General features: G+C 37.0%; 1 protein-coding gene across 1 annotated transcript in view; it reads right to left on the bottom strand.

Moving 5' to 3' along the window:
* The window catches only part of LOC126175798 (origin recognition complex subunit 1), a 136,870-nt gene that overhangs the window by 68,259 nt on the left and 54,927 nt on the right, over positions 1 to 13,684 (bottom strand). The window lies entirely within an intron of this gene.

The raw sequence follows: 13,684 nt of genomic DNA, 5'->3' as shown, positions 1-13,684 counted from the left end.
ATGTGCTGTTTACCTACTACAAAAATTTAAGATTCTAAGCCAATAAGCATTTTTGAGAGACTGGTACTTCCCTGCTGCCAGTGACCAGCATTCATAATACACCACTGCAGCTATTAGCTTTACTTAACAGCCTTTGAACCTAGATAACAGTACAGTTCTAGTCTGCAACTACACCATAGGTTTGGTATAAAACTTAACGGCTGCAGCACACTGCTATCCCTTTACAATGCCTAGCAATTATGCAACAAGCAAAACAATCAAAAGTGCAAATATCTGCAAAATAGTGAACACTGTCTTAGGAAAACAAGTAAAATGAAATTATGGTAACTTCTGTTTATCAAGAGCAATCAGTCCATGTACTCCTGAGGAAACAAACTCTTAAATGCAATATAAAATGTAACTTAGGAAAGCCTAGGAAATACTCAAAACATGATTAAAAAGTAACCATTATTTCATAAATAGTACATTTATTAGGTTTTCTTTTTTTAGTATTTTACTGAACAGTCCCACCACTAGCAATGTACAAACTTGTCATGTGCATTGAAAGAACTGCAAGCACTGCTGTAGAAACGTAACACATCTTCAGATTCCAAATACATTACAGTGTCACTTAAACACAAACGGATTTTTTGGGTGGACCATATACACTTTATGGTTCCAAGTTTAATTTTTCAATCTTGGCATGAAAAGTTAATCAGGGAAGTAGCACACTTAACACTGGCAGTAGCATTACTGTCAGGAAATATTTTAAAACAAGGTTTCAATGCATTATCTGTATTCTCTATTTTTACAGTAGTTTATGCATAGTCATTTGTGAATTTTTTGTAACACTAAATTTATTTAAGTATGATTATTCTGGTTAAATTGTATTAATTATTATTAATCATTATTTTATAATTCATTATTATTATTATAAAAGTTATTATTTATTTTTGGACATATTTTATTATTCACTGTGAATGATGTGGTACTTGTATTACTGTGACATATTAAGACTTGTTCCCTCAAAGTTAACAAAAACATATTCTAAACATTTGAAAATCTACAATATTAAGAAGATGAGATCATGTTTTTTTCCTAAGAAACATACAGCAATAACTTTATATCGACAAAAATAATCACATTTCAAAACATAATGTAACTAGTTGTGTGCCTGCTGCTTCATTCGCATGGACTGCATGGTCTGCACAGATTTTATTTACTTTTTTTTTTTATTGAAACTTTTAAGCTGTTCACAAATTGCATCTACTCACACTAATTGAGACCACAGAACCATGGTCTTTTTCGAATGTACCTTTGATCAAAAAGCAATTCTGGTAGCTGCAGTCAGAGTTTTTTTTTTCTTTTTTGTTCCAATCCTGCCTTTTGAGACCTTATGGTGATACTTTCATGGACACTTTCATCCTCTAATGCATTACCACTAACCAAGAAGTGAAATACCAATTTTCGTCCCTATTTCATTCTCTTAGGGGTTGATTTTCAAAAGACAATGAAACAGGTCATTTTTTTAAATTTTTAACTGAGAAGTCAAATATCAGTTTTCATAGATGTAGTTTTAAAATGCTACAGCAGTTCTCTGATAATGATTTATTGTCAGAATAAATCTTTCGCAGGGTGTATGCATGGTCAATAAAAATAATTTCCAAATTTTTCAGTTAAAATACCCTTTTTCCCGGGTGAAAACACAAGTTTTCTGTGTTAAGTGACAGTACACTTTCCCTCAGAGTTGTAAAACTTATCAATCCATTGGAGGGCAAAAGTTTTATACATGAGCGTAGAACTTGCTGGCACTGTAGGAAATGAAACACAGCAAAAAAACAATGTGTTTTGGAAAGCACTTTGATGTGCAACAACATGTACACTGTGTATTTTCTTGTTACAAAAGTATAAATACGAATTCCACTAAATATAACACTTTAGTTTCTGGAGCACTGAAATTGAGACTGTGATCTGCTTTTCTCAGCAAATCATGGTTCACGTCATGTTATATCGCCAGCCAATGAAAGCTGATATTTAGAGCACAGGACACGTGATGTAGTCAGCCAATAGCAACATCACTCTTAAGTAGTGTGAAAAAACAACTAGAAAAAGTTAATGTTTTAGATTAATATACATATTATAGCATAGCAACAAGCAAATACTCAACTATTTTTACCCCCCCCCCCCTCCTCTGCCCCCCCCAAAACTAACTAACTAACTAACTAACTAACTCTCTCTCTCTCTCTCTCTCTCTCTCTCTCTCTCTCTCTCTCTCTCTCTCTGTGTGTGTGTGTGTGTGTGTGTGTGTGTCCTCCAATACTAAATTAGTGATCTTTTGATGTCTCAGAATGAGTCCTTATGATGCTACCCCTTCTTCTAGTAAAATTATGGAACAGATTTCATTTCTCCCCAGTTCTATTCTGTACCTCCTCATTTGCTGCTTGATCGACCCATCTGACCTTCAACACTCTTCTGTAGCACCACATTTCTAAAGCTTCTCTTCTCTTTTTGTTTAAACTGTTTATTGTCCACATTTTGCTTTCACACATTGCAACACTCCATACAAATACCTTCGGAAAAGACTTCCTAACACTTAAATCTATTCGTTGTTAACAGATCTTTCTTCTTTAGAAATGCTTTTCTTGCCATTACCAGTCGACATTTTATATCCCCTCTACTTTGGCCATCATCAGTTATTTTGCTGCCCAAATAGCAAAACTCACAAACCAGTAAGTGTCTCATTTCCTCATCTAATTCTCTTAGCATCCCCTCATTTAATTTGAGTACCTTCCATTATCCTTGTTCTGCTGTTGTTGATGTCCATCTTATATCCTCCTTTCAAGACACTGTCCATTCTGTTCAACTGCTCTTCCAAGTTCTTTGCTGTCTCTGACAGAACTACAATGTCACTGGCAAACCTTGACTCTGCTTCTTCATATTCAGCTGCTGCCAAGTGGAGAAATGAATTTAAATTTGGTTGGGAGAGCTTAGATGAAGATCCCACAATGGTCAGCTAAGATGTGTCACTACTCCAGAAATCATTGCAAAAATCCATGAAATGGTCATGGAGGATCACCGATTGAAAGTGCGTGAAATTGCTCATGCTTGCCAGATGTCATCTGAAATGGGAATAACACATTTTAACTGAAGAATTAGAAGTGAAAAATTATTTGCAAGATGGGTGCCACAACTATTGAGGCACAAGAATGGACATATCGGAACAATGTTTGGCCCGTTTTAGGAGAAATGAACAAGATTTTTTGAGCCAGTTTGTGACCACAAATGAAACTTGGGTGCACTACTATACCCCAGAGACAAAACAACAGTCAAAGAAGTGGAAACATGCCACCAAAGAAAGCAAAGACAATTCCTTCAGCGGGAAAGGTCATGGCATCAGTGTTCTGGGATGCGAAGGGGATTCTCTTTGTAGATTATCTCCCCACTGGGCAAACAATTACTGGAGAATACTATGCCAACCTTTTGGACAAACTGCTTAGTCATTTTGCACTACCCGTCAATATCATTTTTTTAAGCTGTGTATTTCCTTTAACCTGCTTCATTTGCTGCAATTTTTAAATTTTCTCCTTTTGTCAGTTAAATTCATTATCTTTCATGTTATTCAAGGATTTCTAATGGGCCTTGTCTTCTTATCTATTTGATCCTCTGCTGCCTTTATTATTTCATTAAGTAAAACCACCCATTCATCTTCTACTGTATATCTTTTAACTGTTCTAGTCAGCTGTTGCATAATGCTCCTTCTGAAACTCTCAACAACCTCTGGTTCATTCAATTTATCCAGGTCCCATCTCCTTAATTTCCTACCTTTTTCTAATGTCTTCTGTTTTAATCTACAGTTTGTAACCAATAAATTGTGGTCAGAGTGCACACCTGCTCCTGGAAATGTCTTACAGTTTAAAATCTGGTTCCTAAAGCTCTAACAATTATATAATCAATCAATTGATTATACAATCAATCTGAAATCTTACAATGTCTCCAGATCTCTCCCATGTATACAACATTCTTGTGTTATGAATATAATAGAGGGAAACATTCCACGTGGGAGATATATATATAAAACAAAGATGCCGTAACTTACCAAACGAGAAAGCGCTGGTAGATAGACACAATAAAAAACACACAAATTTCAAGCTTTCGCAACCCAAGGTTGCTTCATCAGGAAAGAGGGAAGGGGAGGGAAAGACGAAAGGATGTGGGTTTTAAGGGAGAGGGTAAGGAGTCATTCCAATCCCGGGAGTGGGAAGACTTACCTTAGGGAGAAAAAAGGACAGGTATACACTCGCGCACACACACAATCCATCCGCACGTATACCGTGTTGTTCTTAAACCGAGTGCTAGCAATGATCAGATTATGCTCTGTGCAAAATTCTACCAGGTGGCTTCCTCTTTCATTCCTTTTCTCCAGTCCGTATATTCACCTACTTCTTTTTCTTCTCTTTCTTTCCCTACTATCGAATTCCAGTCCCCCATCACAAATTTTTGTCTCCTTTATTCTGAACAATTTCTTTTATCTAATAATACATTTCTTCAATCTCTCTATTACCTGCGGAGCTAGCTGGCATATAAACTTGTACTACTGTGGTAAGTGTGGGGTTCATGTCTATCCTTATGATAATAATGCATTCACTGTGCTGTTCATAGTAGCTTACCTGCATTACTATTTTCTTATTCACCCTGTTTCTCCCACTATTATAGTCTGTTAAAGGTTGAATTTCCCAAAACGATGAAGATGTATTTTTTTATTTCTGATTGAGAAACCAAATACTGATTTTCTTGTTTCTACCTTCAAAATTTCCCTAATAGCAAAAAATTTCCAACAAGCTTTTCATCCCCTATTACACCCCCTTGGGAGAAGAATTTCAAAAAGTTTCTTCTTAAATGATTCCTACAGTATAAGAACAACAACCTCTGTAAATTTCAAGTTTCTATCCTTAGTGGTTTGGGCTGGGCTATGATGAGTCGGTGAAATCAGTCATGTCCCATTTCACCCCCTTAGGAGTTGAATTTCCCATATCAGTGAAACATACATTTAAAAAAAATTCTAACTTAAGTTAAATATCAGATTTCATAGGGGTAGCTTTAAAATTGCTTTAGTAGTATTTTAATGCTTTATTTTCAGAAAAAAACATGTCTCCACTGATCCGGTGTTCTGTACGGCTTTTCCAAACTCTCCCCATTTCCTAAACCTCACTAGTCCTTTTCATCTGCCCCTATTTCTGTCCCTTCAATCCATACTGCAATAACTCTGATAGATTTTTTCTGACAGAGCATGGTAACATCAGGAAAAGCCAAATAAGCAAAAACTGAATTATGTGAGATATGAGATCTAAATTACAGACCATTGTCTACAGGGAATATTCACTACATCCTAGGGCTCACCATATCTTTCATATTTTCAAAATAATGCCACAGAAAAAGAATTAACTGCATTTAGTGCTTTCTGTCTCCAAACAGTTAACTTTGTTCTGTAAACTATGAGATAGTAAGGGTCAGTGTACAAAGGGTCAGTGTACAATATGTCAATTTCAATTCTATTAAATAATAAGTAAGTTTTTATTAACTAGCAATACTGTTATCCAGAGTGCTGAGCAGTGGTTTTGATGTATAATACTTACAATAATGAAATGCTCAACTGACAGTGCCACCTTGTATGAGGACATGAGAAACGAAGCAACAAAATAGCGATGTAATTTCTGGTAAGTTAATAATTCCACAGAGACATGCAGATCATACCAAAATTAGTAAATAGCATTACACAATCAGTTTGAGATTATATTTCGGTACTGAACTAAAACAGCTATGTAATAAAATTTCAAAATGCTGAAGAATTAAACATGTCAGTGCTTACTCAACCAGTTTGTGAAACATGTTACAATAAAAGCATTTTTAAGTATCTACCATAGGTTGTTAAATCCTTTATCCAATATGACTTTTATTGAATCATGTAAATTACTAGCCAGATTTGGCCTGTGGTCACTTTCAAATGCATTTGTATTGATGACTCATGTGTCATACTTAAAAACTATTTAGTGCTATGTGGAAATTACTAGCCAGATTTGGCCTGTGGTCACTTTCAAATGCATTTGTATTGATGACTCATGTGTCATACTTAAAAACTATTTAGTGCTATGTGGAAATAGATTTGTGTATACACACACACACACACACACACACACACACACACAGAGAGAGAGAGAGAGAGAGAGAGAGAGAGAGAGAGAGAATTTGCAGATATAGTTCTGCACATTACATATTGCATACAGGAACACATTTTGTGACATGCAACTTAATTGTTGTTAACAAATACTTAAAATGCTTGCACATCCTTGCTTAATGTATTTAGCAGCATAATGGTTCCTTTTTCATCAACAGACGTAAATTTTGTCTATGGATGTGAAGACAAACATGCTGTTAATTACATTAAGCAAGGACTTATAGGTCTTTTGTTAATAGCAGCTTAGTTATATGATCTGTCACACAAGATGTATTCCTGTATGCAGGAAGTGGGATGCAACAATAGTTATATGATCTGTCACACAAGATGTATTCCTGCATGCAGCATGTGAGATGCAACACTTAAATTATAGAGAGAATCTCCCACATAGCACTAGACAGTTTTTAAATGTAACACACACATCATCAATGCAAAAGCATTTGAAAATGGAATAGTCATCTTGTGGAAAGAATGTGACAGCCGATGGTAATAGCCGATTTGAGAACATCCCCCCCCCCCCCTTTTCAATTGTTTTCACACAAGTGGCACATCATTTGATGCCTCCTTCTCCCCCCCCCCCCTTTCCCCTTTCCACCTGCCCTCACACATTAAAGGTACTTCCAGGCAGAAAATGTTTTAGGGTGCAATGAACAAAATACTTCACAGTCACTGAAAAGTGCACAAAATATGATTCTTTTAGCCTAACGTAGCTACATCCTACCAGAACTTTCCATACTATTTGTATTAAACTATTCTTTTGCAAACATGTAGCAAACAGATCCTGAATATTCAAAAATATTAATAAAAAATGGGTACGCTTATGCACAAAACATACATTTCTTTTTCATACAAAATAAGCAAAATAGCTCCAGATAAATATGTGAAAGGGTTTGTAGGTTTATAAGGACATGCAGATCGTTATCCACTACAACGGAAACTGAGCCGACAGTAATTACTTTGTCGCACCTTTGTGTTTCTCAAGCATTCAGACACTATAAATCCGATGAAATCACAATGATTCTCTTGTTGCAGATGACTCTGGTACTTCAGCACAAGCACCACAAATTAAAGGAAAAGATGGAAATAATATCATCAATTGGAACCAAAATGTAGAAAAAAATAAACAACGATTACTATAGAAAATAAAAAACCACATGATGTAAATTGTTCAAAACACTTGAACTGCAAGTGCAGCTTTTTAAATACACCAAACATTTTCCAGAGAAAAATAGACAGCAAATCTTCTGCACATTTTGGAAGCTAGAAAAATGTGTGTGAATTCCTAAGGGACCAAACTGCTGCAGTCATCGGTTCCTAGACTTACACACTACTTAAACTAACTTATGCTAAGAACAATACACACACCCATGCCCGAGGGAGGACTCGAACCTCTGGCGGAAGGGGCCGCACAGTGAGTGGCATGGCGCCTCTAAACACGCGGCCACTCCGCTCGGCTTGGAAGCTAGATGATGATCACAGACAGAAACGTTATAGTCTCTGCAAGAGAAGTACTTCAGGAAGAATAATTTCTGTGAACCATGGTAAACACTGTCAAGATTCAAATCATTATTTCTTTGAAAAAGAAGGAAACATATTTAGAGTTTGTTAGGGATTTTTCCTATAAACTCTTCATATTAATGACAAGTTGAGGTTGGTTTTTTACACTTAAAGGCAAGTGTGGCAGTTTTGATGGTGAGGATCTCAGAAGAAAATATCCCTTTGCTAACAAACCAAAACCATAAGTCACTGAGGGCATTAAAACAAGTATCAAATCTTTTCCAGTAGTAGACTCACATTGTTGAAAAAATCGAATGTTTGTAAATTGACAGTTGGCCCAACACTGCAACAATGTATGGCTTGCCCTACTAAATGTGTGAAAATGTAAGGAAACAAACTGCTTTGCAAAGAGAACACAGGGGAAATTGCTTAAAAGATTACTACATATTTTATGAATCTATAAAGAACCAGTGTAGTTTTGAGTAGTAAAACATCAAAATGCGTCAAACAATAAGTTACTGCTTTAGAAGAAATATTACGAACACCACAAAAGAAAAGAAAATCTTTATACAGCAGAAAACAAAAAAATCAGTTACAGTTTCATAGCAGCAGCTTCTTATTTGCAATCTGTACTGCAAATATCATTTTCATATGTGATCCAACTTTAACTATGGCAAAAGGTTATGCACCTACAATTTGCCAATACATGTATAAATATGACTCTCAAAAGAAATTCTACTTACTGTTCAGCTTTGAAATAACTGAATGGAAGGAGGGGTGACACATTAGTTAAACTGATTCTCTTCCCTTCTCAAAAACATTTTTGAAGTCTCACTGTATCCTAAAATGTGTGAAGATCAGAACTGCAACCAGCACTTAGTAGCTATATTCATACTGACTGTTCCTTGTGGAGGGGAGCAAGAGGTATATAGGCTGGGAAAGGTTAAAAAGGAAGGACATGTCACTCAGACCTCAGAGTAAGAACTGCTGCAGTTCCGGTCCTCACACATATCAGAAAGCAGTGAGAAAGTATGTCTTCAAGAAGGGAAGAGATGTAATTTAAGAAACATAAACCAACTTATAATGTAATTGAATAGATAAAAAATTACTCACCATGCGATGGAAGGAGAACACACATATAAATGTATTAAAGTTTGCAAGCTTTTGGAGCCAGTGGCAACTTCTTCTGGCACAAAGGTTGAAGAGGAAGTATGAAGGGTGAAGGAAAAGGACTGGTGAGGTTTAGGAAAAGGGATAGAGTTCAGAAAAGTCACCCAGAACCCCGGGTCATGGGACACTTACCAGACAGGACGAGAAAGGAAGACTGACTGTTGGGGACTGTACTAGATGAGAGTTGAAAACCTGAGAGTTTAAATGTGGAAGACAGGGTGATATTCATGACACAGATTAAAGCCAAACACTGTGCTTGAGTTAATAGGAGCGGAAAGCTAAGTTAATTGTACATGACAGAGCTGAGGTGGGTGGTAAAAAATAGATAGGTCAGAAAATGAAAGGTATAGAAAACTAAAACGGGGTGAAGAAAGGAGTAGTTACCTTGAAGAAATGCTGATACTGAAGGAATTAACACAAATTAAGGCTAGATGATTGGCAAGAACCAATGACATGTGTAGCGCCAGTTCCCACCTGTGAAATTCTGAGAAATTCGTGTCTGGAGGAAGAATACAGATGACTATGTGATGAATCAGGCACTGAGGTCACGATTGTCATGTTGCAGAGTATGCTCCAAACAGGATATTGTGTGTTGCCAGTACACACCCTCTGCATGTGCCCACTCATCCTAACTGAAAGTTTGATTGTAGTCATGTCAATATAAAAGGTCGAACAGTGTTTACATAACAGCTAATATATGACTTATCATTTCACAGTTGGCTCTCCACTTGACAGTACATGTTTTGCCAGATATAGAATTGGTGTAGATGGTGGTAGGGGGGGGGGGGATAGGGCAAGTCTTACAGCAGGGCTGGTCACAGGGATAGGAACCACAGGATAGGAAGATGGTGCAGAATGGGCAAGGGATCTGATTAGGATATTGTGGAGATTGGAACAGCAACAAAAAACCATACTAGGTGTGGTGGATAACATGCCAGACAGAATGGACCTCAATTCAGTGCATGATTTTAAGAATAATCAGTACCAGGATTGGATGTGATGGCCTGCTGGAAAATCTGCTGGTGGTGTAATTATGTCCAATGACTGTCTAGGAAATAGAAAGGTTTAACTCAATTTTAAATGTCATAATCAATGTTTTTGGCAAGCTTGCAGCCGTCATTTATTACTTAAATAATGAAACACTGCTGTAGTTATGTATGTTTTCATGTTCGATACGCTTCGAGAATTTTTTCACATTGTCAATGGCAAATATTTACAAAAGTAATTTGTGTGGCATTTGTATATGTGTTGTTCTATAGTCTCTTGGAATGTATCCGTCTTTTTGAGGTCATCAGGTACTGTGCCTCCTCAATTATGTAGATAAACCTCTACACACATGCAAACTATGGTGTACATTGTTTGTGTAACATCACAAAAAATATATGTGTAAATACAGGGCTATTACAAATGATTGAAGCGATTTCATGAATTCACTGTAGCTCCATTCATTGACATATGGTCACAACACACTACAGATACGTAGAAAAACTCAAAGTTTTTTTCGGCTGAAGCCGCACTTCAGCTTTCTGCCGCCAGAGCGCTCGAGAGCGCAGTGAGACAAAATGGCGACAGGAGCCGAGAAAGCGTATGTCGTGCTTGAAATGCACTCACATCAGTCAGTCATAACAGTGCAACAACACTTCAGGACGAAGTTCAACAAAGATCCACCAACTGCTAACTCCATTCGGCGATGGTATGCACAGTTTAAAGCTTCTGGATGCCTCTGTAAGGGGAAATCAACGGGTCGGCCTGCAGTGAGCGAAGAAATGGTTGAACGCGTGAGGGCAAGTTTCATGCGTAGCCTGCGGAAGTCGACGAATAAAGCAAGCAGGGAGCTAAACGTACCACAGCCGACGGTTTGGAAAATCTTACGGAAAAGGCTAAAGCAGAAGCCTTACCGTTTACAATTGCTACAAGCCCTGACACCCGATGACAAAGTCAAACGCTTTGAATTTTCGGCGCGGTTGCAACAGCTCATGGAAGAGGATGCGTTCAGTGCGAAACTTGTTTTCAGTGATGTTATGTGAAAGATTCAGTGTTTAAACTCCCTCTACCAAGAAACATGCCAGAACTGCGAGTTCGCATCAACGATGCTTTCGAACTCATTGATGGGGACACGCTGCGCCGAGTGTGGGAGGAACTTGATTATCAGCTTGATGCCTGCCGAATCACTAAAGGGGCACATATCGAACATTTGTGAATACCTAAAGAAACTTTTTGAGTTTTTGTATGTGTGTGCAAAGCATTGTGAAAATATCTCAAATAATAAAGTCATTGTAGAGCTGTGAAATCGCTTCAATCATTTGTAATAACCCTGTACTGCACCTGACAATGAGAATAAATTCACATTTTGTCACCCATGAAAAAATTCACAATTGGCACTATGTTTAAACCAGAAACATTACAGCAACGCAAAGGGAATGAAGATGTACATTAATGCTCCAAGTGGCCAAATGACAAAACACACTAAATATGATTCGACAAAGGTGTGGCAACGATCATAACAATCACAAAATTACACACGGACAGTACAGACATTTTGGAAATGGTTATGATAGGTCACGATATTTTTATTCAAACAAACCTTGACCACCTAGAAGCACTATTGGGAAATTGGTTTACAAAATCTGATTTTGGGAGCACCATGTAAATGGGGAGTTCGTTACTCGTATCAGCCACCACGCTAAGTAGAGCTTTGCAGTGGCAGGAGATAAAATTGCTCCAACTTTTACACATCCTCCGCTCCAAATCCGCTGAGCAGAGCGCCATGGTGTTAAGAAACTTAACCATATGTTTGTAAACACTATTTGGTGGCTGATGTCATGCCAGCATCATTTTACACTAGTTTTCTCTCCACAAACATTTTTTCATAAAGCGTAAATTGTGGGACAATCAAAAATATGTTGATGCAAAATTGGGTGTGAATTAAGATTGTGAACTGAGCAAACTGGATGGGAGTGATAAAAAATGTCGTAAACAGCAGGTAAACCTTTATTCTGGGAATGTAAAAGTGGAGTTGTACTGTACTTGTGCTCATTCAGTTACCTGAGAATGAATGACTTCTGGCATTATGAAATTGTTAGGCTCTTTTCTTTAACTTATCAGAAACACAGTAATTGGTATTATATACGCATAAGTAAATACAATTACGAAACAAGCAATTCAATATGTTTTTATAAACAATCATTATGTAAGACCCTTTTCTATGTTTTATTAACAGTGATGATTTTGCCTGTAAGAAATAGATAATTAAAATGCATCTAACCACATGTATTAGACTCTCATTTAAAACAAAACCAAATCTTTCATACAAAATGAAACTCCGAAGTTCATTTATCTCAAAATTATCAGTTTCAATTTAGTGTCATTTCCTACTACAGGATGGCCTTTATGTATGGTTACATATTCATCTAGAAAAGGTGAAGGAAGAGTTTTTCCCTTCATCTAACAGAACACAAGTTAATAAACAATGACAAGCTATTACCCATATAGTATGCAGAAACCTAATTATCTCAGTCTCACTTGATTTCATGAGTCATATCTGAGAATAATGAACACTTCCTTTTAACAACCTGTTTCGAAACCATAAGTACTGAAATATGTAGGGCAGAAGATATTACCTCATGAATTATTTATGTATTACATTGTGACCTCATATAAAACTGGCAAGTTGGGGGAAGGGGAGTGCAGGCAGAGGCGAAGGGGGGGGGGGTGGGGGGGGGGGGGGGGGGAAGAGAAAAGATTGCATCATCCCACTACTACAACCAGCAACTGTAGGCCATACACAGTACTATTAATATCTTTATAGCAACAACTGTAATCACTGACATGAGTAACATGATGCCTAAACTTGTGCTATTCACTCGCAGATTGAAATACAAAAGTGGCTGAACAAAGTAAGTCAACTTGGGGAAACTATGATAATGACACAGGTATCTCCTATTCTGTTGTTGTTGTTGTTGTTGTTGTTGTGAGAAGACCCATCCATCCTCCCTCTTCATTTATTTGATTGCAATCAACAAAAACAGCAAAACAGGAACAAGGAAATCTAGGAAGAGAAAATCCAATTCAGTATCTGTCAGTATCTGTCGTCTTTCAATAATTCACTTCTAATCAAACACTGAGAACTTATCAGCAAAATAATATACATAGTAAATTTCCTTACTTCAAAACAGACTTGACATAAAATGTTTTACTCAGGCGTTCCATCAGAAGACTTAGGGGATGCAACAGATCTCCAAAAGTGATTGCCTACACTACGCTTGTCTCTCCTCTTTTGAAGTACTGCTGCACAGTGTGTGATTCTTACTAGATAAGATCAACAGAATACACTGAAAAAATTCAAGGAAGGCCAGCACATTTTGTATTATCCAGAAATAGGTGAGAGTGTGTCCCAGTAATGATACAATATTTGGGGTGAACATTACTAAAACAAAGGAGTTTCTCGTTCCTGTGGGATATTTAAGACATTTCAATCACCTACTTTCTCCTCCAAATCTGAAAATATTTTGTAGACATCTATTTACATAGGAAGAAAGCAATCTTCATAATGCAGTAAGGGGAATCAGAACTTGCATGGAAAGCTGAAGGTGTTTATTTTTTCCACACATTGTTCAAGAGTGGAAAAATAAAGAATTAGTGTGAAGGTGGTTTGATGAATCCTCTGCAAGGCACTTGTGTGTGATTTGGAGAATAACCATATAGATGTAGATGTACTTCCCTGTTTCAGGTAATTATCACAAGAAACTTCAAACGTAACTGAATGGAATAGAGACAACGAATTCTTGATAGATAGCTTGATAAACT

Source organism: Schistocerca cancellata, chromosome 3 (genome assembly GCF_023864275.1).
Source record: "Schistocerca cancellata isolate TAMUIC-IGC-003103 chromosome 3, iqSchCanc2.1, whole genome shotgun sequence".
Lineage (NCBI taxonomy): Eukaryota > Metazoa > Arthropoda > Insecta > Orthoptera > Acrididae > Schistocerca > Schistocerca cancellata.
The sequence above is the reverse complement of the archived record's forward strand: the minus strand, read 5'-3'. Positions and strand labels throughout refer to the sequence as shown.